This window comes from Ornithorhynchus anatinus, chromosome 1 (genome assembly GCF_004115215.2).
Source record: "Ornithorhynchus anatinus isolate Pmale09 chromosome 1, mOrnAna1.pri.v4, whole genome shotgun sequence".
Taxonomy (NCBI): domain Eukaryota; kingdom Metazoa; phylum Chordata; class Mammalia; order Monotremata; family Ornithorhynchidae; genus Ornithorhynchus; species Ornithorhynchus anatinus.
In genome coordinates this window covers 18,556,190-18,583,757 of record NC_041728.1, presented here as the reverse complement: position 1 = coordinate 18,583,757, position 27,568 = coordinate 18,556,190, and positions in this window count along the sequence as shown.

The window sequence follows — 27,568 nt, the reverse complement described above, 5'->3', positions numbered from 1 at the left end:
ATAAATAGCCAGTGAACCAGTCAATTAATCGGTGGTATTCATTGAGCACCTACTTTGAATCAGGCACTGGACTAAACGCTTCAGGGAGTAAACCGGAGACAGATGATATGATACCCACACTAAGTATGCAACAATTGCCCACATGGAGTATACAGTCCAGGGAGACCTAAAATAATTTCAAAAGGGAAGAGAACGTGCTCAAAAAGTAGAGTATAAAAACTGACATGTCCAAAATGGTGAGGTCGGAAGCGTACCAGTACTAACGATAGAAGCGAAGGTGTGGCTGGTATTCAAATAGTCTTGGCTTTTAGAACACAGTGAAAATTATTTTCTTTTGGACTTGCATTTTCCAATGGGAAGAGCTTAGCTTTTTCTTTCTGGTTGAGTTTAGCTGCCAGTGTAAGCTTAATTTCTGTTTTTGTGTTCTGTGCACAGATTCAAAGGCTGGAGGGCAATGAGTTCATTTGGGGAAAAAAAAATTCCAAAATTCAGCATCAGATTTCAGCAGCAATAAGAGTGGAAGGGAAAAGAGTGCCAATGGGGTTCAGTGAAAAGAAAAAAAATTGTGGTCCTTCAGTAGCACAATAATATTCATTTGAAAAGTGTCAGGGGATCAGAAAAAGTGATGGGAAGGGAAACTGCTGTTACTGATTGACCACTGAGCTCAGGTTTTCAGTTTAATGACTCTTCCAAACTACTTCAGAGGTCAAGCTGACAGAAATAAATCTCCCATCAATGTTCAGCTATTGTTTATGAAATTGTTCTTTCCTCTGTTACCAGGATGGATAGCTAGCTAGATAAACTTGCTCTATCTATCCTGGCAAGAGGGGTGATAACAATTTCACATTTTTCTCCATGCATTTATACCGAGGAAACAAAATGGTCCATGAGATAATTGGTTCATTTTCATTGGGCAATGAGTGTGACTTGTCTAATGCCTGAACTTTATTCGTTCCTCAAACTAAGTAGAAATCTCACTGTCTCATGACCAAGTGTAACAGCTTAAGTGAAAATGGTACTATTTTGAGAGCATGAGGTTGGGGGACATAAATACACCCTCTATCAATTTGTCTCTTCCTTCTAATGAGTCAAATCATCATTTCTTGCATCGGGATGGGGAAAAGAGTGAGATGCTATTGCCCTATGATACTCTACTGTCCCAAGTGTTTACTGCAGTGCTGTACACACAGAGTGCTCTATAAATATGATTGATTGATTTACCAAGCCTTTATGTTTGACATTTTGTTTTGGTCATGTGGCAGTTTTCTGGGCTGGCCTAGTTGGCTGGGATAACCCTGAATGGGGCATGGTCTGGTATAGGCACAGACTAAGGTGGTGAGGGGCATCACTTATATCATAATTGAGGTGTCGGTCTTGGCTGTTGGTTCCACTAGGCTTGGCTTCCGCAAGATTAAAAGTCATCAGCAGCACAAAGCAGGGAAGCAAAAGCAGGGAAGCAACGTGGTGCAGTGGATAGAGCACAGGCCTGGGGTCATGTGTTCTAATCCTGTCTCTGCCACCTGTCAGCTGTGTGACCTTCGGCAAGTCACTTCACTTCTCTGTGCCTCAGTTACCTCATCTGTAAAATGGGGAATAAGACTGTGAGCCCTGTGGGGGTCAGAGACCGTGTCCAACCCGTTTTACCTGTATCCATCCCATCCCAGCACTTAGTACAGTGTCTGGCACATAGCAAGCGCTTAACAAATACCATAATTAATGAATTAATTAATGAACACATCTAAGGTGATTGTGGACTACAAAGCACAATCTGAGACTACCCCAGTTTCTCACCTCCACCTTGCATCTTGGCACAGAGGAGTCATGTGGTGTACTCGGTGGCCTGTGATAAAATGGTAAACACAGTGCTCAATCCAGGTCTGCTTCATTAGTCTCAACAGTGAAGAGGCCTCTTCCCTGGCAGATCAACTAGGGAAGGAACTAACCCAATTCCTTCCTACTCTGAGTTCCTCCAAGGAAGCTTTATCATTTAGAGTTGATCCACCTGAAATTCATTTGACTCCAAACCACTATAAGACTCCTGAAGAGAGAAATAGCAGGACTTACATGCTGGGAAAAGCATGGACCTGGGAGTCAGGGGAGCTGGATTCTAATTGCAGATTTGCCACTTGCCTGCTATGTGACCTTGGGCAATTCACTTAACTTTGTGCCTCAGTTTCCTCAGATGTAAAATAGGGATCCAATACTTGTTTTCCCCTCCTACTTAGAGTGTGAGCTCCATGTGGGACAGGAACTGAATCTGACCTGATTAACCTATATGGGCAGGGAATGTGTTTGGTGATATTTTGTACTCTCCCACGTGCTTAGTAGAGTGCTTTGCAAACTATAGGCACTCACTAAATATGATTAAAAGAATAATGAATAATATTAATCTCTCCCACAGATTAGAATAGTGCTTGACACATAGTAAGCATTAACAAACACCATTAAAAAAATAAAACCTCCCTTCAGACTCGGACAAATCTAGCACATCTCCTTTAAAAGATGAGGCTCTAAATAAATCACTGGTATTTAGAGTGCTTTTTGGGGCATGAAGAACATTGAACTAAGTGCTTGAGAGAGTACAGTATTATAGAATTGGTAGGCACGATCCCTCCCCTTAAGCGAATAGAAAATCCACCACCAGGAGAAAACCTGGCCCTTATTCCATCTTTTGAGAAGTCGATATTGCGGTCAGAACCATGAAAAATAACACACCACCTGTACTGAGGGCATACTTACCACGGTCTCAAGCAGGGAGAGAAGCCTTTGCAGTTTTTCTGTAAAACATGGAATACGGGACAGGCATGGTATCCATTATGAGTCTATCGTATGTAACCCAGCCCTTAGAAGAGTGCTAGGCACGTAGTAAGCACTTGAGAAATATCACAACTATTGTGAAAGGTAAGACATGAGGTCATAAAGATGTTCCCCTCCCCCTCATCTCAAAGTACATAGGTGAAAGGTTAGTAGACTGCAGTGACCATCGTAGGCATCTCACTGTTCTTGGTTCCTGGCAAGGACCTTGCCAGAGTCCCTGTGGACGGATTATTGAAGAATATAATTAACTGTGGACTTACAGAGTCGCAGTTTGGCTTTAGACCACAGTGTGGCACAGCGGACATGATTTTCCCAGCACATTAGATGGAGGAGAAAAGGCAGGGAACGATGCCAAGCTCACTATATTATTTTCACAGACCTTAAAAAGTAGCTTAGATCATCAATAGAGCTGATCTCAGGCAGCAACTAAGTAAATTTGACTACCTGAGAAGCCTACCAGGATCCTGAGTTTATGATGATGGAGCCAGTTGTGACAGAGTTGAGAGTGGCCAGTCTGACGTATTCCTCAGCAAGGCTGTACAGTAGATCTGGCCTGTTAAATTCACTCTCTGCAACCAATCTGGAGAACACACTAAGGGAACAGAATGGTTATGTTTCCAATTCTACACAACATTTTTCCTTATCAATGAGCTATGAACATTACTTAAACCCCAGTACAGGAGTTGTGCTTCTTGGAGGATAGTATTCTAGAGGCATCCAGGAAGGAAGGCATACAGAGGATTGCCTGAAGAAATAAATATTGGCTGAAAACCGAGATAATATACCACGTTACCCTACAGAAACCCTAGACACAACCAAAGACTTGGTTCGACAATGTTTAAATAGGAAGCTGCCACAAAATTCGGTTACCAAGGCAGTAATAATAATAATAATGTTGGTATTTGTGAAGCGCTTACTATGTGCAGAGCACTGTTCTAAGCGCTGGGGTAGATACAGGGTAATCAGGTTGTCTCAAGTGAGGCCCACAGTTAATCCCCATTTTACAGATGAGGTAACTGAGGCACAGAGAAGTTAAGTGACTTGCCCACAGTCACACAACTGACAAGTGGAAGAGCCGGCAGTATACAAATCCAGTGATGCTCTGAAAAACAGGGATATAGAAAACTGAAGGAAGCTAGCTTTTTTTTTATTTTGAAAGACTGTCAGAGTGTGGTGACAGCGTCCCATCAAACCTCAGAGCAGACTGAAGAATTACAAAACTATAGTGATGTCCTACTTTCTAAATGTTTGTGAGACCTGAACTTAATAAAGACATCACATCTGGCTTATTAAACGGGCACATTAGTATCACTTAGAGGCTATACTTGGCATCAAGTGGGAAGACAAGATCAAAATGTGAGCCCGTTAGACTGTGAGCCCATTGTTGGGTAGGAATTGTTTTTGTTGCCGAATTGTACTTTCCAGTAAGAGCTCAGTAAATGTGATAGAATGAAAATGAGGTCTTCAAATAAGCAATGGAGGCTAGAGTTCTGGAATGAAGATCAGCAGTGAAGGTATATTTGCTCACTCAGCTCCACTGGAGAGGAAGTGTTTAGAATGAATATCGGTGAAATACCCAAACAGCTGTTATCTGGTAATATGGAAAGGGGCAAGTGAAAACACATGGGATAGGGCAACCTTTCAAGGATATAGGGGAGACTATTTCAGACAATGTAACATGAAGCTGAATGGTGCCTCTAATGAGACGTGTTGCATTTAAAAAAGAACTGGCACATTTCCAGCAGAAACCTTTAGAGATCATGAAACTAGGAGAAAAACTGAAGACAGTGCTGGGCAAAACAAATGAGTATATCACAAAAAGGATCGTGTTCACATCGATCAGTTCTCTTACATTTTTATTCATGTGTGCAAGTCTCTATAAATGCGTCAACATCGATCAATCAGTCAATTATATTTGAGTGCTTACTATGTGCAGAGCACTGTACTAAGCACTTGGGAGAGTACACTGTGACATAATTATGTCTCCTGCCCATACCAAGCTTACAGTCTAGAGGGGGAGACAGACATTAATATGAATAAATCATTTATAATACATATTTTATAGACATGTATGTAAGTGCTGTGGGATTGGGGATGGAGCAAATATCAAGTGTCTAGAGGTCACACTTTGAAGTGCATAGATGATGCAGAAGAGAGAGTCAGCTGGGGAAAAGAGGGCTTAATTGAGGAAGGCCTCTTTAGAGGAGATGTGACCTTAGCAATGCTTTGAAGGTGGAGAGAGTGATGCTGTGGTAATGGGATGGGGAGGGAGTGCCAGGCCAGGGGGATGATGTAATAAAGGGGTTGTTGGCGAGATAGATGGGATGGGGGCCGAGTGAGTAAACTGGCATTAGAGGAGTGGAGTGTGCTGGCTGGGCCATAGTAGGAGATTAATAAGGTGAGATAGGATGGGGTGAACCTATTGAGTTCTTTAAAGCCAGTGGTAAGGAGTGTCTGATGCAGAGGTGGATGGGTGACCAGTGGAGGTTCTTGAGGAGGGTAGGGAAACATGAACTGAATGTTTTTGTTGATCATTGATTTTTGCGGCAGAGTGAAGTATGGATTAGAGTGGAGAGAGCAAGGAGGCCAGGAGGTCAGCAAAGAGGAAATGCAGTAGCCAAGGCAGGATAGGTTAAGTGCTTGGATAGCATGGTAACAGTTCGGATGGAGAGGAAAGGGCACATTTTTAGCAATATTATGAAAGTAGAACTGACAGGATTTGGTGTCAGATTGAATATGTGGGTGGAATGAGACAAAAGAGTCAAGGACAACGCCAAGGTTATGGGCTTGCGAGGTAGGGAGGTTAGTGGTGTTGTCTACAGTGATGGGAAAGACAGAGTTAGGACAGGGTTTGTGTAGGAAGATAAGGAGTTCAGTTTTGGACAGGTTTAATTTGAAGTGTTGGCTGGACATCCAAATAGGTATGTCTTGAAGGCAGGAGGAAATGCTAGATTGCAGGGAAGGAGAGAGGTCAGGCTGGAGTTGTAGATTTGGGAATCATCTGCACAGAGATGGTAATTGAAGCCATGGGAGTGCAAGGCAGTTCTAGGCCTCTAGGCATAAAGGTTAGGCTCACAGGGGTGGGATCTCTCCTCTGTGGGCAATCCTTGGCCTCCGATGGGTAGGGCTGGGGGGGGCGACCCTTCCCTCAGCGTGATCCCAGTCCTTCGAGATGAGGGGAAGGACCGGGGGGCTCAGGCTTGCTTCCCTCTGGGGTGATCCCAAGGCCCCTATGATGGGAGGGATGTGGGTGGGGGAGTGGCAGAGACCCTCCCCTCATCTCAGTTTTTGCCCCCTGTCTTGCAGACTCCATGCTGGGGTGGTAGGCAGCTCTTCTCTCTAGCAAAGGACGTTAACAAATTCACTTGTTTCAGTTCCACCTTGGTATAGAATTCATCTGAAGTTACGGTAGGTTAGGTTGTTGCTACTTTAATCAATCAGTCGTGTTTTTAGCAAATACTGTGTACAGAACACTGTACTAAGCTTTTTGAGTGGTATGATACAGCAGAGTTAAAAGACATGTTCCCTACCTTCAAGGAGCATAAAACATATTTTCCCTTACTACTAGGCCGACTATACCAAATTTTCTATGTGGAACTGGGGCACTGGGACACAATCCAAAGCTTACACCTTCCCTTTCCCTATCAGAGACCAAGAAAAAGGAGGAGGGAAAAGCAGGGAAAGTGTGGCATTTCACCTTTCCAACATTATTGGAACATTTAATATTCAAGGGCCAGAAAAGGAGGAACTTAAACTGAAAATGCAGTAAGCATTCTCCTGCTCAGATGTGAAAGTCCATTTATTGAATTGAACGGGAGCAGCTGGGATTTTGTGTGTTGTAACCTTACTAGTTTAGCCAGGAGAATTCCAATCTGGGAGGTGTCAATATATTTTTCTAAACCTGTCTGGGGCTTGTAACCGAATCTTGGATTCTCCTGGAAAATCAAGACTCAAACTCATTTACTTCTAAAAGTGATACTGCTAAAAGCTGAAGACTGAGAATCACTGCTTATTTCCTCACCTGACCACCCAACAGAAAACACAAAAGAGATGGTCAAAGAGGGTTTAAGAAAAAGAAAGGAGGGAGAAGAGGGGGCAGCCAGAAAAGGAATATAGAAATAGGGAAGAACAGTGGAAGAAAAGCAGTTGGGAGAAAGATGAAAAGAAAGGAAAAAAATGTCTGAAGGACAAGGTTCAAGGTGGAACCATCATTATAGAATTTCTAATGAGGACTGAATGGTTGCTTAGAGAAAGGAACTTAGGACTGAGAAGCAGGAGGCCCATGTTTTAGTTCTACCACTGCCATTTGCCTGCTGAGTGACTGTTTTGGGCAAGTCACTTAACTTCTCTGGCCCTCAGTTTCTTCATCTGTAACATGGAGCTAAAATGTTTGTTTGCCCTCCCTCTGAGGCTGTGAGCCCTGTGGGAGACAAAGATGGTGTCTGATCTCATCTTGAAGCACAGTGCTTGTCACACCATTTTCTTTCTCCTCCCCTTCCTTTGATCCAGGAGAATATCTAGGAGGTGGAAGAAGAGCAAGAGTAGCCGACTGCCTAAAAAAGCGCTCCATGTTTGAAAGGCTCAACAGATTTATGTTATGGCTGTAAAGCTTCAAAGAATAAATATTGTTTTGACAAGTGACCTCTTTCAGTTCATCCAAAGATGGGAATGGCCACAAGAGTGTCATGCGGGATGACAATTACTTGATTTCGGCTACTCCCGCCCTTCATCATTTTGCACACTTTCGAGAAGCCTGTGGGGATTCCTACTTATTTGTGTTAAATCTTGATGAAACAAACTATAATCCAAAGCTTGGTTCTGGTTTTGTGCCAATCCCTCAGGGGATGTAATAAAGGTTTTCTCAATACTGAACATGCAAGCTCTGCCAAGACTGGATAAATGAATTTATTTTTCATAATAGTGTAGATTATTCAGAAACCATCTCTACGCCGTGATGCACTCTTGTTTTCACACAGACTATTCCAAGTTAGGAGTTTTCCCTAGCGTTTACTACACTCATCCCCAACACTTTTGTATGTGCATTTCTATTCAATTGTTCATTTTGATTGGTGTTTGTAAAGGAGTGGCTCTCTACTGCTATCGGAAAAGGAGTCGTTCTCTTCCAGAAAAAGGCTCTTAAGAAATGAGAGACAAGGAAGCGAAAGAGAAAACTACTTCCCGTGATGCAAACATTAAGCATGATAGCACGAGACAAGTTTTTTATATGCTCAATGTGGGTGGGACTGTGAGGCCTGCATTGGATGTTTCAGTCACCCCTATAAGTGCCTATCTTGCCATCGACCCCTGGCCTACGTCCTCCCGCTGTCCTGGAATGCCCTCCCTCCTCACATCCATCAAACTAACTCTCTTCCCCTCTTCAAAGCCCTACTGAGTGCTCACATCCTCCTGGAGGCCTTCCCAGACTGAGTCCCCCCTTTCCCTCTGCTCCCCCTCATCTCCCCTCTCTCCCACCCTCTACTCTTCCCCCTTCCCCTCCCCTCAGCACGGTGCTCATTTGTATTTATTACTTATTACCCTTTTTATTTTGTTAATGAGGTGTACATCTCCTTGATTCTATTTATCTTGATGGTGTTGTCTTGTTTTTGCTTTGTTCTGTTTTGCTTTGCTGTCTGTCTCCCCTGTTACACTGTGAGCCCGTCATTGGGCAGGGATTGTCTCTATCTGTTGCCAAATTGTATATTCCAAGCATTTAGTTCAGTCCTCTGCACATAGTAAGCGCGCAATAAATACTATTGAATGAATGAATGAATTTCACTGTCATTTGTGTCTTCTTCAGTTACAAAGGACAGTTATATAGTGATTTATGTCCATCTCACTGCTATGGACCAGGGCTCCTCAGCCTTCCATCCCTGGCAAAATAGCAGCCAAAGCCATGTAAGGGGACCTGGACTCCAGAAAATATCTTTAAGTTCCTAAGGACTACCGTTTTTATTATTATTGCTAATAATAATGGTAAAACAATAATCATAATGGTGCTATTTGTTAAGTGCTTACTTTTTATGTCAAGCTGGAGTAGTTACAACATTTGGTCAGATACAGACCCTCCCCCACATAATAATACTAATAAAGATGTTATTCGTTAAGCGTGGGGGTAGATGCAAAGTAATAAGGTTGTCCCACTTGTGGCTCACATTCTTAATCCCCATTTTACAGATGAGGTATCTGAGCATAGAAAAATAAAGTGTCTTGCCCTAGGTCACACAGTAGACAAGCAATGGAGTTGGGATTAGAACCCACCTCCTCTGACTCCTATAAGCTTGGTCTTCCCCCTAAGCCACACTACTTCTCTAAGAAGCTGTTTCTCTGTTTCTGTGAACATGGGGTTCACAGTCGGAGGGAGGAAGAACAGATATTTTATCTCTATTTTACAGATGAGGAAAACAGAAGCACAGAGAAGTTGAGTGACTTGTCCAAGGTCACAGAGCAGTCAAGTTGAGGAGCCAGTATTACAGCTCAGGTTTCCTGACTCTTATACCTGTGTTGTTTCCACTAGGTCTCACTATCTCTTTGTGGCTTACTCTTCCAGACACAGGTAAGAATTTGAGGGCTCAGCCAAGTAAATGCCATTTCTTTCAACCTTTAGGCCACTATCCTTTGGCTCTCAAATCAGCAGCTCCAAACAGCAAGGGTTTCCTTTGGGATCCAGCCTCTCTCAGATGCCCAGGAAAATGCACCTCTCAACTACCAGGAGCTACCTGAGCCCCTTTCCAGTGCAGACATGGAGGCTAGAGCTCTATTGGTTTTTTTCATATACAGATTGAGTTTAGAGAAAGAGTACTAATAATTATGATATTTAATAAGCACTTTCTAGGCACTGGGGCAAATCAACAGATCAGAGTCCTCGTCCTACAGGCCTTGCAATAAAAGAGCAAGGGAGAGTATGTCACCCTGACTTGCTCCCTTTATTCAACCTCCTTCCTCCCAGCCCCACAGCACTTAGGTTCAGATCTGTAATTTATTTATACTAATGTCTGTCTCCCCCTTTAGACGGTAAGCTCTTTGTGGGCAGGGAATGTGTCTATTTTGTACTCTTCCAAGTGCTTAGTACACACAGTAAGTGCTCAGTAAATACTATTGGTTGATTGATTATTCCATTTTCCAGATGAGGAAACTGAGGTCCACAGAGTTTAAATGTCTGGCTCCACATCACCCAGCAGTCCTTGGCAGAACTGGGGCTAGAATCGAGGTCTTTTCTTCCCTCAGCCCAACTTTCACTATATTAAGCTGCCTCCCATCATCAGGGACTTTGCTTGATTACTTTGCTTTAAAAGTACAACAGAAATGGTGTTAGATTCAATAGGATTTAAATAATTTCTAGTAATTTACTAGATACAGGGGGACTTTGACAATATAATGATCTTTTCTCTCAAGAAATGTACAACCTAGTGGGGAAATAGGACAAGTAGCAATAAGCAAAAATAAAAAAGTTTAAAACATAAATGACAGAAATATTAAGGCACAAAAACTGCATTGAAAACACAAATGACAAAATCATAAAAATATATATTGTTTTGAGACTTACATAAGTGCTCTTGTGTCCCTATGGTGATTCAAATTCAGTTCCTTTAGGAAAAAGAGTCCAGTATTTCCATCTAAAGAAAACTCACTATAATTTTTAAAACAGTGAAAACCTTTTTTTGTCCTTAGCCCTTCCAATTACATTATTATTTTTAACAGTACATTGATGATATTTTCCAGAAGCCCAGAGAGAAAGCATTACACTATAATACAGTATTTAATGGAACAAGGCCACAGGGCCTTTAAAGAGTCAACTGGTTACCAAGCCAAAGGATGTCTTGGTTTTGGAACAAGAAGGGAATTACTAGCATCAGAAGACCTTAAGACCACACATCCTTTATTTTGGAAAATAGTATTTGTTATTACCAAATGATGACTTTGAAAGGCTTATATTGCAGCTCAGAAAAAAAAAAAACAACACACTATGATTTACAAATGTCTTCAAAGACCAGTCTGTGGCATAAACATAACGGAATGAAGACTGATAGTTTATGAATGAAATAGCAACCCTTAATTTCTGAAAATGGCCCGTGGCCTGAATCTAGGCTAGAGCAAGCAACTTCTGAAAATAATGGGAAGCTTCCCATCTCCCACAGAGGGCAGGTCTCTCCATCATGGAAGGCTGCACAATTAATCCAACCAGTTCAACCCAAATAAGAGAACCCCGCTATGATGTGGTTTTTGAGACAAAAGAATTTTCCTTCTTCTATTTGTGCATATCTGTATTTTATTTATATTAATGTTTGTCTCCCCCACCATTCAATTGTATTTATTGAGTGCTCACTGTATGCAGAGCACTGTACTAAGCGCTTGAGAAAGTACAATACAGCAATGAAGAGAGACAATCCCTGACCTCAACAAGCTGACAGTCTAGAAGGGGTGGAGACAGACATCAGTACAAGTAAACAGGCATCAACGTAAATAAATAAAATTACAGATATGTACATAAGTGCCGTGGGGTGCGGAGAGGGGGAAAGAGCAAAGGCAGTGAGGCAGGGTGACACAAAAGGGAGTGGGAGATGAGGAAAAGTGGAACCTCTTGGTGGAGATGTGCCTTCAGTATGGCTTTGAAGCAGGGAAGAACAATTGTCTGTTGGATTTGAGGAGGGTGGGCTTTTCAGGCTAGAAGTAGGGTCCAAGGGTCGTTGGTGACACAGGTGAGATTGAAGCACAGTGAGAAGGTTAGCACCAGAGGAGCGAAGTGTGTGGGCTGGACTGTAGAAGGAAAGAAGGGAGGTTGTTGTGGGCAGGGAATGTACTTATTTATTGTTGTATTCCACTCTCTCCAAGGTACTTAATACAGTGTTCTGCACACAGTAAGCACAAGTAGCGTGGCTCAGTGGAAAAAGCCCGAGCTTGGGAGTCAGAGGTCATGGATTCGAATCCTAGCTCTGCCGCTTGTCAGCTGTGTGACTGTGGGCAAGTCACTTCACTTCTTTGTTCCTCAGTTACCTCATCTGTAAAATGGGATTAACTGTGAGCCTCACGTGGGACCTGATTACCTTGTATCTACCCCAGCTCTGCACATAGTAAGCACTTAACAAATACCACCATTATTATCATTAATAAATATGTTTGAATGAATTAAAATTCCCCTTGCCACCCCTTCACTTTCACTGTTATTGCAATAGAGATTGAAGCAAAAATTTTTCCAGCATGATCTCTACATCCTAAGCAATGTGGAGAGATGACAATTATCTTAAGCCCTCTGGACTTTACCTAGTCTACTGTACTCTACCAGGTACTTAGTATAATATCTGTACACAGGAAGCACTCAGTAAATGCCAAAGAGTAAGTGATTTATTAAATTCAAGCACAGATTCTTCCATTTGTTGAATTTCTGGAGGAATCACCCAATTCCCTGCTTAAGTGAGTGAATGTCTGTGTGGGCTTGAGGCTTCTACTTTCACAGTTACTCAAGATAGCATGATTTCAACTTTCAGTGGAAATGATTTGTAACTGTTGTGCTGAGCTGATAGGCTCATATTTGAAGAACTCACATTTATTCTGAAGTAGAAAACTGAGACACAGAGAAAGCAATGTGGCCTAGGGAAAAGAACATGGGCTTGGGAGCTACATTCTAATTCCAGCTCTGCCACCTGTCTGTTATTTGACCTTAAGCAAGTCACTTAACTTCCCTGTGGCTCAGTTTCCTCAGCTGTAAAGACTGTGAGCCCCAAGTAGTACAAGGACTGTGTACAACCTGATTATTATGTATCTATTTCAGCACTTAGTACAGTACTTGGCTCATATTAAGCACTTCAAAAATACCACAATTATTATTTAACTGACTTGCCCAAAATTACACAGCAGACAAGTGGTAGAGTGTGAACTAGAACTAGGATCTCTTGATTCCCAATCCCTTGGTCTTTTGACTAGGCCACAGTTGCCTCAATATTATCACTTTACCCATTCAAAATGTTCCTTGCATTCTAATTTCAAAAGATTAATAATTTCTTATGTGGGGGGGTTAGAGACTTCAAATTCTTACTCATCAAATCTTGACCTTTTCTCGAATACTTGTCTTGGAAAGAAAAAATCAGTTTTCCTCTTCAACTGCATCACTTGAAGCAATTTCATACTTTTCATACATTTAATCAATCTTTCCCCTTACCCAGCATGCACATTTCATTAAATAAGATCCAGGTCTTCGATTTGTTAGACCCATCTGATTAAGTGTTATAGCATGATCCCTTCTTGGCACAAAACCTGTGAAGAGGACCCGAAGTAATTCAGACTCAAGAGCCTAGGTGGAAAGAAAGCGGAACCTCCTCGGCCCAAAGCCCTAAATTCGCAAGGTCAGGGTAGAGGTCAGAGGGCAAAGGAGACCTTGATAAATCTGTTTGATATGCAGAGGGCACAAGAGGCTCTATAGACAAGAGGAACAGGCTAGAGGTAACTTGTAGAAAACAAATCCTTTGGCCCATGAACTCGCTCGCTTTGGCTTGTAGCTATAATTATAAATTAACAAATAACTGATATTAAATTTCCCATGATATGGTAGACTTTCATTAGATGGAAAGCCTCTTGAGCAACTGTACTTTTCCAAGCATTTAGTACAGCACTCTCCATGCTACAAGAGCTCAATCAATACCATGACTTAATATATGAGAAGCATCCTGGCTTAGTAGATAGAGTATGTGCATTGAAGTCAGAAGTACCTGGATTCTAATCCCGGAACCACCCCATGCCTGCTGAGTAAGTCATTTAACTTCTCTGTGTCTCAGTTAACTCATCTATAAAATGGGAATTAAGAATGTGAGCCCCATGTGAGACAGGAATTTTGTCCAACCTGATCAACCTCTATCTTCCCCAGCACTTACTACAGTGGCTGGCACTCAGTAAGTGGTTAGCAAGTACTATTATTATTATTATATTGGTCCAGGAGGAACTTGCAGCTTTGGTTTATACCAAATGATGATTAGTCTATGAAGGATTGGAACAAGTGTGGTTATAGGAATTACCTTTAAGGAGTTAAGAATTCCATGAAAACATTTGTGTAAACTTCTTGTGGGCAGGGATCACGTCTACCAACATGTATTGTACCGTCCCAAGTTCATAGAACAATACTCACACATAGTAAGTGCTCAGTAAATTTTGTTGATTAACTGTCTGTCTTCCCAACTAGATTGTAAACTCCTTCAGGGATCATATCTTCTCACTCAGTTGTACTTTCCCTCGTTCCTACTACAGTGTTCTGCATACAGTAGCCTTCAGTAAATATTACTGGTAGATTGATTGATTGATAGGTGAAAAGAATAGTATTAGTCTTAACCACAGCTTGAAAGCTTGGCCTGTCTCCAGTATGCTTCTCTTAGTTTGATATTTTAAAAATGACATTTATATGATCTATTGCTTCCCTATGAGGGCAAACATCTGTTGGTTCTTAGCTAAATAATTTCCATCAGTGGTATTTATTGACTGATTACAGTGTGCAGGTTACTAAGGATGTAAATTTGGATATACTAAGGCTATATGTTAGGATATAGTAAGGATATACTAAGTATATACTAAGTATACATATGCTAAGGATATATAAGAATATACTAGGGATGTAAATTTGTGTTTTATAGTACTTTGTTGTTACCAAACAATTTTTCCTCTTTCTATGGCAGCTGTGTTATCTTTACTCATTTTTTTCACTGCTATTATGCCACACCCTCTTTATATTTTTCACACTTCATAAATAATTAATCAAGCATATTTATCGAGTGCCTTCTGCATGCAGAGCAATGTACTAAGTGCTTGGGAGAGTCATTAGACAAGTTCCCTGCCCACAACGAGCTGATAATTTCACACACAGTCTACTAGAAATTTTAAGAGTTTTTAATGGTATTTGTTAAATGCTTACTATTTAGCAGATACAAGCTTAACAGGTTGGACATAGTCCATGTCCCACGTGGGGCTCCTGAGAAGAAGGGGGATGGGGGATGAGATATTGTCTTAAAACACTCAAAATTTTAACATAAATAACTGTTGGAGAAGATTTTGGCCCACAGGCAGATTCTGACCATTAAATTATCATGGGCTTCATTCTTCTCTCTCACTACCTCCCTCCCACTTCACATGCTGTAGACCACTGCTCTCCCCATATCACATCTCTTCATATCTCTTTCAGTAGGCCTTCCCTGGTTGGTATCATATCTCCCCACTTTACATCCCCCAATTATCACTTGGTTCTCCTCCTCCACCTAATTATGCAAGTACACTTCCCCCCATCAAAGCCCTACTGAAGGCTCACCTCCTCCAGGAGGCCTTCCCAGACTAAGCCCCCCTTTTCCTCTGCTCCCCCTCCCAGCCCTAACCCCCCGACTTACACCCTTTGCTCTACTCCCCACCCCCAACAGCATTTGTGTATATATGTATGAATTTATGATTCTACTTATTCATATGAATGTTGTGTATATATCTATAATTCCATTTATATTGATGCTATTGATGCCTGTTTACTTGTTTTGATACCTGTCTACTCCTTTTAGACTCTGAGCCCTTTGTGGGCAGGGTTTGTCTCTATTTGTTGCTGAATTGTGCTTTCCAAACACTTAGGACAGTGGTCTGCACACAGAAAGCACTCGATAAATATGATTGATTGATTGATTGATTAATCATATTGATTATATGATTGAGCACAGTAGGTGCTCAATAAATACAATTGAATGAATGAATGCAAGTACTCATAATTCCCACTTATGTATCTTTAAACTCTATGACTGCCTCCTTGAGGGTCAGGATCATATCTACTAACTCTGTTGTAATCTCACAAGTGCTTTTATACAGAGTTCTGCACAGGGTGGGTATAGATTGTAACCTCACCCTCTTGTGAGCTTGCTGTGGGCCGGGAATGTGTCTGCTTACTGTTACATTGTACCCTTCCAAACTGTACAGTGCTTTGCACACAATGAATATGATTGAGTATGAACTGAATAAATAGTATTAATTGAATAAATGTAATGTGACCCGCAGGCCCCTGGAGACTTCCCATGGTCCTGATTTAGGTAATGATAATAATAATTATGATACTCGTTAGGGGTGGATGCAGCTATGGGGCTTTGACAGCAGCAGCAAGTGAAGCTATACTTCTTGAAGCTCTGGAAGAGTGGAGAAGAGGGATTAAGAAAAAGATGAACAAAACACATATTAAAAGAAGCTTCAAAGGGGACAGACTTAAGGACTGATATAAAATAGCTTTAGTTAAAGTAAGATATCCCTGGGTTAAGATCATCATCAACATCATCATCAATAGTGTTGGTCGAACACCTGCTGACTGTGAACCTTCCCCAGAAGCACAACACAGAATCACTGCCGTTCAGAAGCTTAGAGCCTAATGTAGTGCAGACAGGCACTCAAAATTTTTAAAGATGGTGGGACCAGGAAGAAGAACAATATGGCCCAGGAAGTAGTACAAATTCCAGTCTTCATGTGATTTTGCTGCAGGTAAATTTCCCATGGATGTCGTTACTAGCCCCGATGACAGATTCCCTGGCTAATTCCGGTCCTTATTTGACCAATGTACTTATACCCAGATAGGTCCGCCTCTCTTTCACCAAAGCCCTGATTTGTTAGAACTTGGGAGTCTGGACATTGCTGATCCTCAGGTGATAATTTATCAGGATCCCTACTGAAACCACTCGAATCTGGGGGCTTGGGGGTGTTGGGGAGGAGGTAAGGTGGTGCAGAGGGTGAGATATTCTCTGTTATTCACGTCAATATGGCTAACTCGGGATTCCTGAGGTGCTCATGGAGTCCCGTGATGTGGAGGTGGGGGTCTTTCCAAAATGTTACTGTTCCCTTGTAATCCATTCCCCAGATGTAATGAGGAACCTTGCCTCACATTCGTTCAGCAAAGTGGACTTTTCATGCACAGCCTTACATTTTGAGTTGTATGATATTATATTTCCAAGCTCACTTGTAGTTTATAAATGCCATTTTCAAATGTTCCTTGAGCTGAGCAACTTAGCCTGCTAAGACAACTAATATAATTAGCATTATGAGCTACTGAGGAGCAATTTTTCTTATTTTCTCTGGGAATGATAATAAAATTGTCGTGAGACCGGAAACCTCATATATTGGATTATAAGGTCACTTTTCATTCAGTGAGCCATTTTTTAATTAATCACTGTCAGTCAGAGCATAGTATTGGGATCCTGTTCTAATATCAAGCATCTATTTTACAGTCTTTAGTATGAATATATTTAACACCACTTTCTGAATCTTTGCCTATACTTGCATGATTGTTCATTCTTTCAAAATACACATTACCTCCTGATTATCTACTATGTTTTCCCTCCTGCTGGTCAAGGACTCATTTCTCCCTCTGGAAGTTGGCTTTGGCTATTTTTTCAGAAAGTATTGGGTTCTTAAAACAAAATCATATTGGGTTTTTGAAACGAAATCCTATAGTTTCTTTGTGGAAAATGCACTCAAATCAAACAGTGGAGTTAACTTCTTGCCCTAGTTGCCTGCCATCGTAGAATGCCTCCACATCGATAATAGTTAAAAGTGAACACAGTGGGCACCATGCTTGGCACGTAACATCTAATTATTATTATTATTTCATCATTATTATTTCAAATTTAGAAGAAGATGCAAAAATTCTCTTTTCCTTGACAACAAAAAGAGAAAATAAAAGTCAACTCAGAATTTGAGCCAAAGAGCAAACACCATTTGTCTGGGAGACAATTGTTGTTGTTGTCTTATGCTGTCATGTCCAGCCCATAGTGACGCCATGGACACATCTCTCCCAGAACATTCCATCTCCATCACAATAGTTCTGGTAGTGTATCCATAGGGTTTTCTTGGTAAAAATACGGAAGTGGTTTACCATTGCCTCCTTCCGCACAGTAAACCTGTCTCCGCCCTCGACTCCCTTCCATGCCACTGTTGCCCAGCACAGGGAAGTTTTGACTTGTAACAGGTTGCCTTCCACTCGCTATCCGTTGCCCAAGCTAGGAATGGAAGGTATATCCTCTGCTTGACTCTCCCTCCCATAATTGAGTACTGGAAACTCTCCAGGTGCGACCCTGAGAGGGGAGAAAATTCCCCAAATTAAATGAACGGAATGTTTTGAAAAACTATAAACTGCACAAACAAGTCAGAGGAGAATTGATGATCTTAACGAGTCAGTTGAAAAATCCCTCCAGATCCTTGGATGCAAGCTTAATGAAAATGCACTCAACATGTTCTTTACATCGTTGTCCAAAACTCATCAATTTTAGACCATTGCCAGCGACAGTAGTGAAAGAACACAGGGAGCACTAACATTAAGATGTGAATGGGACATTGTTAGATGATTTATGATCGTTTGGGAGACATAAAACGTGTTTGTGGGGGAAAGCTCAGACTACAGCATTCAATTACATAAAAACAAAGTATGGTAAATGGATTTTGGATTGTCGTGTCCCAGAGAATTGTATTCCGAGATTCTCTTGAATCATTCTGCCACACAGTGCATTTCTTAGATAACTGGAAGCCAAAAGGAACCTGACGTTTATTATACAGAAAGAAAATGTTAGGTCTTTATGGGGCTTAGTCAATAGGGATGATTTGGTCTTCAAAATATAGACCGAAAAATGGATTATGATAGGGAAAATTCACTTTGGTTTTAGTTTTGATATTAGGGCTTAAAAAAAAGATGACCAGTCTATCAGCACACAGTGAGAAAAAAATGGTAGCAAATAATAATAATGGTGATGATACTAATAATTATTGTTATTTAATTCGCAAAATAGTTAAGATCAGAGCTTTGTAATCTCTGCAAATCCATGAAATATCTGGTACTAGAGGGAGATACAACAGAAATCTCTGAAAGCAGGATTTTATCTTGTCTAACCGTAGTTGGATAGGACATAAAATGCAGCTTACCTCTACCTCAGTCTGTCAATCATGAAACCTATATTTCTGGGGATGTCTGGATTGCTTCAACCTGTCACACAGTGTTCTGCACGTAGTAAGTGCTCAAGAAATACGATTGAATGAATGATTAATTCAGGCAAGCATTCAATCATATTTACTGAGTGCTTACTGTATGCTTAACACTGTACTAGCACTTGGGAGAGTACAATAGAACGATAGGCAGATGTATTCCCTGCCTGCAACAAGCTGACAGTTTAGAGGGGGAGACAGACATTAATATAAATAAATATAATAAATTAATAAATGTGTGCTGTGGGGATGGGAGGGAGGATGAATGAAAGGAATAAGTCAGGGCAACACGTAAGGGAATGGGAGATGAGGAGAGGAGGATTTAGTCAGGAAAGACTTCATAAAGGAGATGTGTCTTCAGTAGGGCTTTAAAGTGGGGGAGAGCAATTATCTGTCTTGTTTGAAGAAGGAGGACATTCCAGGCCAGAGGTAGGATGTGGGCAAGACTAGAAGAGACAGTTTATTTCCCCCACCCCCCAAAAAAAACCCAATATCACTACACATGTAAACCTGGTGTAGAAATACAAATATACACATTCAAATATATGCCTATATTTGTATATATTTGATCATCTTGACAGGATTATAGGGTGTTTATATGTATGGAGAGCATATTGTACACATATATATATATATATATTTACATGCATGCATATGCATATAATAATAATAATAATGATGTTGGTATTTGTTAAGCACTTACTATGTGCAGAGCACTGTTCCAAGCACTGGGGTAGATACAGGGTAATCAGGTTGTCCCATATGAGGCTCACAGTCCTAATCCCCATTTTACAGTTGAGGTAACTGAGGCACAGAGAAGTGAAGTGTCTTGCCCACAGTCACACAGCTGACAAGCGGCGGAGCCGGAAATCGAACGCATGATCTCTGACTCCCAAGCCATACTCTTTCCACTGAGCCACGCTGCTTCTCTCTCTCTCTCAATATATATATATTTAGGGAGATGTTTACAGCAATCAGTTAATCAATAGTCTTTATTGAGCATAACTGTATAACTGTACTAAGCACATAGGAGAGTACAATAGAGCTATACAATAGGGTTCAAAAGAGTTAGTAGGAAAGATCCATATTCATTCATTCAATCGTATTTATTGAGCACTTAGTGTATGCAGAGCACTGTACTACAAGTAGCTCACAACTGAACAGTGGAGACAGGTAGATAATGTGTAAATAATAGAATATAAACAAACATATGTCTTACATACCTTATATCCTACAGTGGAGTTTTTAGGTGGCCCAGAAATGTAAAAATAGCAGTTGGGTATATAAGGTGGGGAGATAATTCATCAATTGGGGAAGGTCTCCAGGAGGAGTTGTGATTTGTCATGCGCACACGCACCTGTGATGCTGTTCTTATTACATAACTAAAATTCACAGCATACAGTCAGTGGACAGTCATAACAAAGTCCTACAAAACAACTGTTCTTCAGTAATCTCTATTTCTGTATTTAATTTCTGATTTGTTTGTTAAAATCCAACTTTATCAGTCTTTCATGGGAGCTCTTCTTCCTCTAGGAATCTCAGATGAATTTCTACTCTTTCCGATGATGTGATTGAGATCATAAGTTTGCCTAAGGAGCTCTGGTTTTCCTTTGTGTCTTGTGTAAGTAAAGCTACACGAAGGCACTATTTCCTGGTCCCATGGAGAGAATTTACGGCTTTCTTCATCAGCAAATTTAGAGCAAATTTAGATAAATTGTCGAAATTAAAGTAGGATTTAACAAAGTAATGTAATATATACATATAATATATTAATAATATAATGCATTCATTCATTGTATTTATTGAGCCCTTACTGTGTGCGAAGCACCGTACTAAGCACTTGGGAGAGTACAGTATAAAAACAGACACATTCCCTGCCCACAGTGAGCTTACCCCAGTAGGCAAAGAAACAAGAAACAAAAAAGAAAAACTGCAAGGTGAAAAATGAACAAAGGAATATTTAAGAGACGAAGAGTATATATTATATATTCTTGAGAAAAAAATCCAATACACTCATGAATTTGGAATACCGATATAAGATTTTAGAGGTTTTATAATGGAATTGAGTAGGATTGGAAATCCTGTTGCATCCGGACAGGGCAAGAAATGCACAGAAATGCACACTTACAAACAGATATATCAACGAAATCCAAAGACTTCCATCTGGTAGCTGCTAGTGTAACAGGCTACTCACTTGTTGCACACACTGCCCCAGCTAGTGGGATCTGAGAGAGTGAGAGGGCTGCTGAGCAACCATTAATATTATACTATATTCTCTAACAAAGGTCTCAGTCCTGAAATCCTAAAATTACATCTCCTCCAAGAGGCCTTCCCTGACTAAGTCCTCATTTCAGTTAGTCAGTAGTATACATGGAGCACATTAAGACACTTTTCCTGCCCACAATGAGCTCTCCACCCTCCTCCTTGTATCACCAGTGCAATTTTCTGTGTGCCCCTTAAATTCTTTGATATTCAGCTCAGTCCCACATTACCTATGTGCCTATTCTTACATTCTAACATTTCCCCTCTCTGTAATTGAGCTCCTTGTGGGCAGGGATCATGTCTACCAACTTCATTGTACTATACCTTCCAACTGCTTAGTACAGTGCTCTGCACACCCTAAGTGCTCAATAAATACCACTGTTTGACTGATTGAGGCTCATCCATCATTTAGCATGAAGACTTCACCACCATCATGGTAAAAAGAACCTTCACATACTTTGATTTTTCTCTATGCTTAATTTTCATAAAAATCTTGGTGAGTCACCCAACATATGTGTTTGTTGTCAGAAACCTCTAGACGTGTTTTAAGAGTTTTTCACCAATCAACATCCATCCATCCATCCGCTCTCCAAGAAAGATGGCAGAAGAGCCATAAAGCGAGTAGGTTGGGAATTTTACAGTAATACTAGGTTTTTGGACTGGCTTGAGTCAGTTTAGGCTAAGAGACAAATTTGTACCCATCAAAGGGTCTGGAATGTTCCCAAACTGATCTATCAGTGAAGCAAGTAAGCAATCGTATTTATTGAGCACCTACTGCATGCAGAGCACTCCGCTAAATACAGTAGATTTAGTCAGCATGATCCTTGCCCTCAAAGAACTTAGGTTCATGGAGGGGAAAAAGACAGTAAAATAAATTACAAAGAGGAGGAAATAATAAAAGGTAAAGATATGCACTTTAGTGCTAGGACAGGTAGGGAATGTGAGTGTAAGTATGAGTTCTCAAGCTGTGAAGAAGCACTGAAGTGATTACTGGGGGGATTTAAAGTGGGGGAATGAGAGGTTAATCTGGGAAGACTCCTGAAGGAGAGAAGAATCACAAAATGAAGATGGAGATGGATAAACAGCAACATGCTTGATCAAAAATTCCTCATAACTTCACTATCTATTACGAAGGGTCTCATAGGAACTTCGTTGGCCTATAACAGAGCTTTCTGGGTGGTCTCAGTCCTAAAAATCAATCAACATCTGCCTGTTCCTTTAGTATAGAATTGGTAGGGAGGCAGTGTGGACTAATGGAAAGGTCATGGGTTTGGGAGGAGCCTAATACCATCTCTGTTGTTGATTTGCTTTGGACAGATCATTTAGACTTTCTTTGCTTCAGTTTCCTCATCTGTAAATTTGGGATAAGATGCCTGCTTTTCTTACCTCTTAAATTAGGGACTTTTTGTGGGATAGGGTTAGTATATGATCTTATTATCTCGGATCTCTCCTAATGCTTGGCACACAGTAAGTTCTTAGTAACCATGTAACTGCATTAGACCGAGCCTCTGGGCCTTAGATTTTCAACTGTTGTAGAGAAGCTTTGATCTGATACTAAAAAATGATGGCATTTATAAGCATTTACTATGTGCTAAGCAATAGGGTAGATACAAGGTCATCTGATAAGAAATGGTGCTTGGCCCACAGAGTCAGCATAATCTTTAATATCCCAGTTTTACAGCAGAGGAGACTGAGTCCCAGGAGGTTCAGTAACTTGCCCAAATCACATACCAGGGCTTTCTGCTTCCAAAGACCACACTTTCTACTAGGCCACTCCACCTCTCACCAAGACCCTGGGGAAAACATAACCCAGAAATAAAGGGAATTTTATTTCATATTATGTTCAGATCTGGAAACCACTATTTGTCCCAAAATCCTACTAAGTTTTATCATAATACAGCATATTCTGTGGAAGGGGAGAGATTAGTCTGTGAAGAAAACTAAAGACTTTCCTGAAAATATGTAGGAATTTGGTTTAAGGTAGCAAATGACCCTAACCACCTGATCTCCTGATTCTTTGCCCAGACTTGGAATGTAGAATGTTTTGGAATTAGATTTGAATCTTTTTTTCCTTTTCTTTATAACACACCATGGCACTATATATGTTTCCCTCATGGTATAAAACACACTTTATCGGGTGGCAGGCATTTGCTAAACAATTCTCATCGTATCTGTTGTCATTGGGTTTCTAATGAAATTTCTGTCGAGTGTTTCAATATGATTAAAGATTGATCCTCATCCCTCCTGTAAAGAAAATGAACACGTAAGTGATATTCAATAAAAACACTTACAGCATGTAAAATACCCAGCATAGAAACTGTTCGATTGTACAAAGTTTTGTATTTCTAGAAAAATGGCTCACTAGTGAGAGTTATTGCTTTTACACTACTTTGACACAGAACCCAGAGGGGAACGGAATCATATCTATCTTGTCTTTTGGGGATTCACAAATCCAAATACGGCTATTTTTTTTAGAGTTGTTTCTCCTCCTTATCCTAATTTTCTTAAATCTAGATGCAGGACATATTTCAGAGCAAAACTGATCAATGCTGTTTTCAAATGAGTCCTTGCTAGCTTAATTTGAACAGAAATGAGGCCCTCTGGCTATTAGGTTAAGATACACCATCCTCCCCTTCCTCACTCTTCCAAGGAAGAGATGAAGGGGTGGAGGTATGCCTATAGTTTGTGAAGCCTGGCCTCATAGTTTGAAAATAATATGTCCTCAGATGGTCAAAATTACCCTCTTTCAGAGTCATATGTCTGCCTCTGAACCTGGGGTAAAAGCTGCTTTCAAAAGCTTTCAAAGGGAAGTATATGAGAAGCAGCTGACACAGTGGATAGAGCATAGGCAGGGAGTCAGAAGGTTGTGGGTTCTAATTCTGTCTCTGCCACTTGCCGGCTGTGTGACCTTGGGCAAGTCACTTCACTTCTCCATGCCTCAGTTTCCTCATCTGTAAAATGGGGATTGAGACTCAGAGTCCCACGTGGGACTGCGACTGTGTCTAACTCGCTTAACAAATACCAGAATTATTATTATTTCAAAACAGACTCATCAAAATCAACCCAGGAATCATTTATTTACGGTTTAATTTCCTTTAAAGCACTTAAAAGTTATATTTCTTGCATGTAAAGTCCCTCCAGGTTCCAAATGGTTATTAAGTTTATAGGATTTTATTATCTTTAATATCAGCTATTCTTAGTACTTTGCATCATCATGCCTTTAAACTATTTTGCTTTCCCCCTACCTGTAAATTATTTTAATGTCTATCTCTGCTGCTAAATTACAATATCACTGAGGGTAGAGATTATACCTACTACTCTTGTACTCTCCCAAATTCTTCCTAGAGTGCCCTACACAAAGTACTTGATAAATGCATTTGATTGATTGTTGGAGTGAATTCAATTGATGAGCTTCCCAGCTGTTGCAGGTGATCAATTATTTGCTTTAAGTCTTATAAAAATTACCCATCTTGGTAGGTTTGATTTATCTGTTCTAAATATCTCAATCAATCAGTCAATCGCTGAATTTATTGAGCACCTTTTGTGTGCATAATAAATGGAATAGAGAGTATGGGAGAAGTAAGACACCTTGTCCTTGCCCCCAGAACATATAAAAAACTTCATTTGCTGATGAAAAATATATACATGAAATTGAGCAGGATTTCTTTTACATATGAAAGACCAGCAAAACCTGGACAGGAAAAAGGAATATATTTGTCAGAAACGTTTTTTCTTTTCCGGCATCAACCCAGGTGAGAAATAGGGAACACTGAGCTAATGATAGAGCACACCGAAAGAGAGCATTTTTGGATGAGTCATATTTTTCTAAATGTTCAAGATGCTTCATGAATCCAATGATTATGCTTTCTAATGATTTGTCAGAAGTTGCTTTCTCTGAGGGTACTTGAATATGCAGACCCAAGGATTATAAACTCACCGTGTGAGAACGGCAACATTTGGAAATCTGTTTTGAAAAGAAATTGATATGGTACCTGTGAGAATAGGCACAATGCCTGGATTGGGGGAGTATTGAGTAGTAGTAGATTGGGGGAGTAGTGAGTGAGAGCTCACCTCCTCCAGGAGGCCTTCCCAGACTGAGCCCCCCTTTACCTCTGCTCCCCCTCCCACCCTCTGCTCTTCCCCCTTCCCCTCCCTCAGCACTGTGCTCATTTGTCTATATTACTTATTACCCTATTTATTTTGTTAATGAGGTATAAATCTCCTTGATTCTATTTATCTTGATGATGTTGTCTTGTTTCGATTTGTTCTGTTTTGCTTTGCTATCTGTCTCCCCGGTTTGGACTGTGAGGCCGTCATTGGGCAGGGATTGTCTCTGTCTTTTGCCGAATTATCCATTCCAAGGGCTTAGTACAGTGGTCTGCACATAGTAAGCACTCAATAAATACTATCGAATGAATGAATGAATGGTCTAGCAGGAGACTTGAGACTTGGGCCTTGTTTAAGCTCTGCCACATGTCTGCTATGTGATCTTGGGCAACTCGCACAACTTCTCTGGGTTTCAGTTACCTCAACTGTAAAATCAGAATTAAGAATGTGAGCCCCACATGGGACAGGGACTGTGCCCAACCTGATTAACTTGTAACTACCCCAGTGCTTAGAACAGTGCTTGACACATAGTAAGCACTTAACAAATACTGTAATTATTATCATTAATAGTTCTCACTAACTTTGCTGGTGCTGCAAACTCTATGGAGTGGCCTTATATGGTTGGAAATAATTGTACCCTTCCTATCCATTTATCCTTGGATAATATTTTTATGGTACTTATTAAGAACATAATGTGTTCCAGACTAAGGACTGGAGTAGATACAAGCTAATCAGGTCGGACACATTCATTGATCCATTCAATAGTATTGATTGAGTGCTTACTATGTGCAGAGCACTGTACTAAGCGTTTGGAATGTACAATTCTATGTCCTACAATGGGCTCACAGACTTCATCCCCATTTTACAGATGAAGTGAATGTGTTTATGAGAGGTCAGAACTTGCATGAGAAAACCGAGTTCACTCATTCATTCAATCGTATTTATTGAGCACTTAACGTGTGCAGAGCACTGTACTAAGCCCTTGGAAAGTATAATTCAGCAACAAATAGAGACAATAGCTGCCCAAAAATGGGCTCACAGTCTAGAAGGCTAGAATTACCAAGGCTAGAATTACGGAGCAGCATCCAGGGCCAGAAAGAGATGGCTATTAGGGAGCTTCAGGAAGAAGATCAAGTAGGTCAGGTCTCTCATCATCATCAATCATCATCAACATCGTCATCCATGGTATTGATTGAGTGCTTACTGTGTGCACTAATTGTATGAAAGAGTATAACAAAGTTGGTAGACATGTTCCTTGCCCATAAGGAGCTTACAGTCTAGAGGGGAAGACTGCCATTAATATAAATAATTCATAATATATAATTTATGGGTATGTACATAAGTGCTATGGGGTTGAGGGTGTGGTGAATATCAGATACCCAAAGGTGACAGTTCCAAACTCACAGATGATGCAGAAGGGAGAGGGAACTGGGGAAAAGAGGTATTAATCAGGGAAGTGCTGTTGGGAGAGTTGTGACCTCAGTCAGGCTTTGGAGGTGGGGAAAGTAGGGGTCTGGTGTGTAGGGAGGGGAAGGAAGTTCAAGGCTAGAAGGAGGACATAGGAAGAGGGTCAGTGGCAAGATAGATAGATGACCCATATTCTCTCCTCATCCCCTACCATTGATTTCCCCTCTCTAGTCTGTAAACTTCTTGTAGGCAGGAAGCGGGTCTATAAATTATTGATATGTACATAAGCGCTATGGGGTTTTAGTTGGTCGGGATGAATATCAAAGGCTTGAGAGGTTTTGAACCAAGTGCAAAGGTGAAGAAGGAGACGGATTACGGGAAATGAGGCCTTAATAAGAGAAGGCCTCTTGGAGGAGATGTGATTTTGATAAGGCTTTGAAGGTGGGAAGAGTGATGGTCTGTAAGATACGAAAGGGGAGGGCAATCCAGGCCAGAGGGAGAAGTTGGGCAAGGCATCAGGGGTAGGATAGAGGAGATCGCAGTACAGTATAGAGAGTGGTGTTAAAGGAGTGAAGCCTGCAAGCTGGGTTGTAGTAGGAATAGATCTTAAAAGTATGATCCCAACCTATTTAAACCATATAGTTCTGGAGGACAATCATCTTCTGAATGATTATGCATAGTACTGAAAAACAGCATGCATTTTAAATTATCTCATTAAATTGCACCAAAATGAGCTTTGAATGTGTTTAATAATGTGAGAAATATCCTCCAGCTTTATAGTTATTCATTTTCAACAAGACATGAAAATCCTTTGAGAGATAAATAGGTCAGTGGTATAAGCCTGGGGTTTGATTCTTTTCATTTTTACAAATAACCTAGACTGGACCAAGGAAACAGCATTGTTTATGAAAATGAGGATGAGTGAGTGACTGCTTCAGGTTACTCATTTGATACTAAAAAAAGAACATAAATCCTTTCCCCTAAAGCCGGAAGAATTTATACAGCTTTAATCACC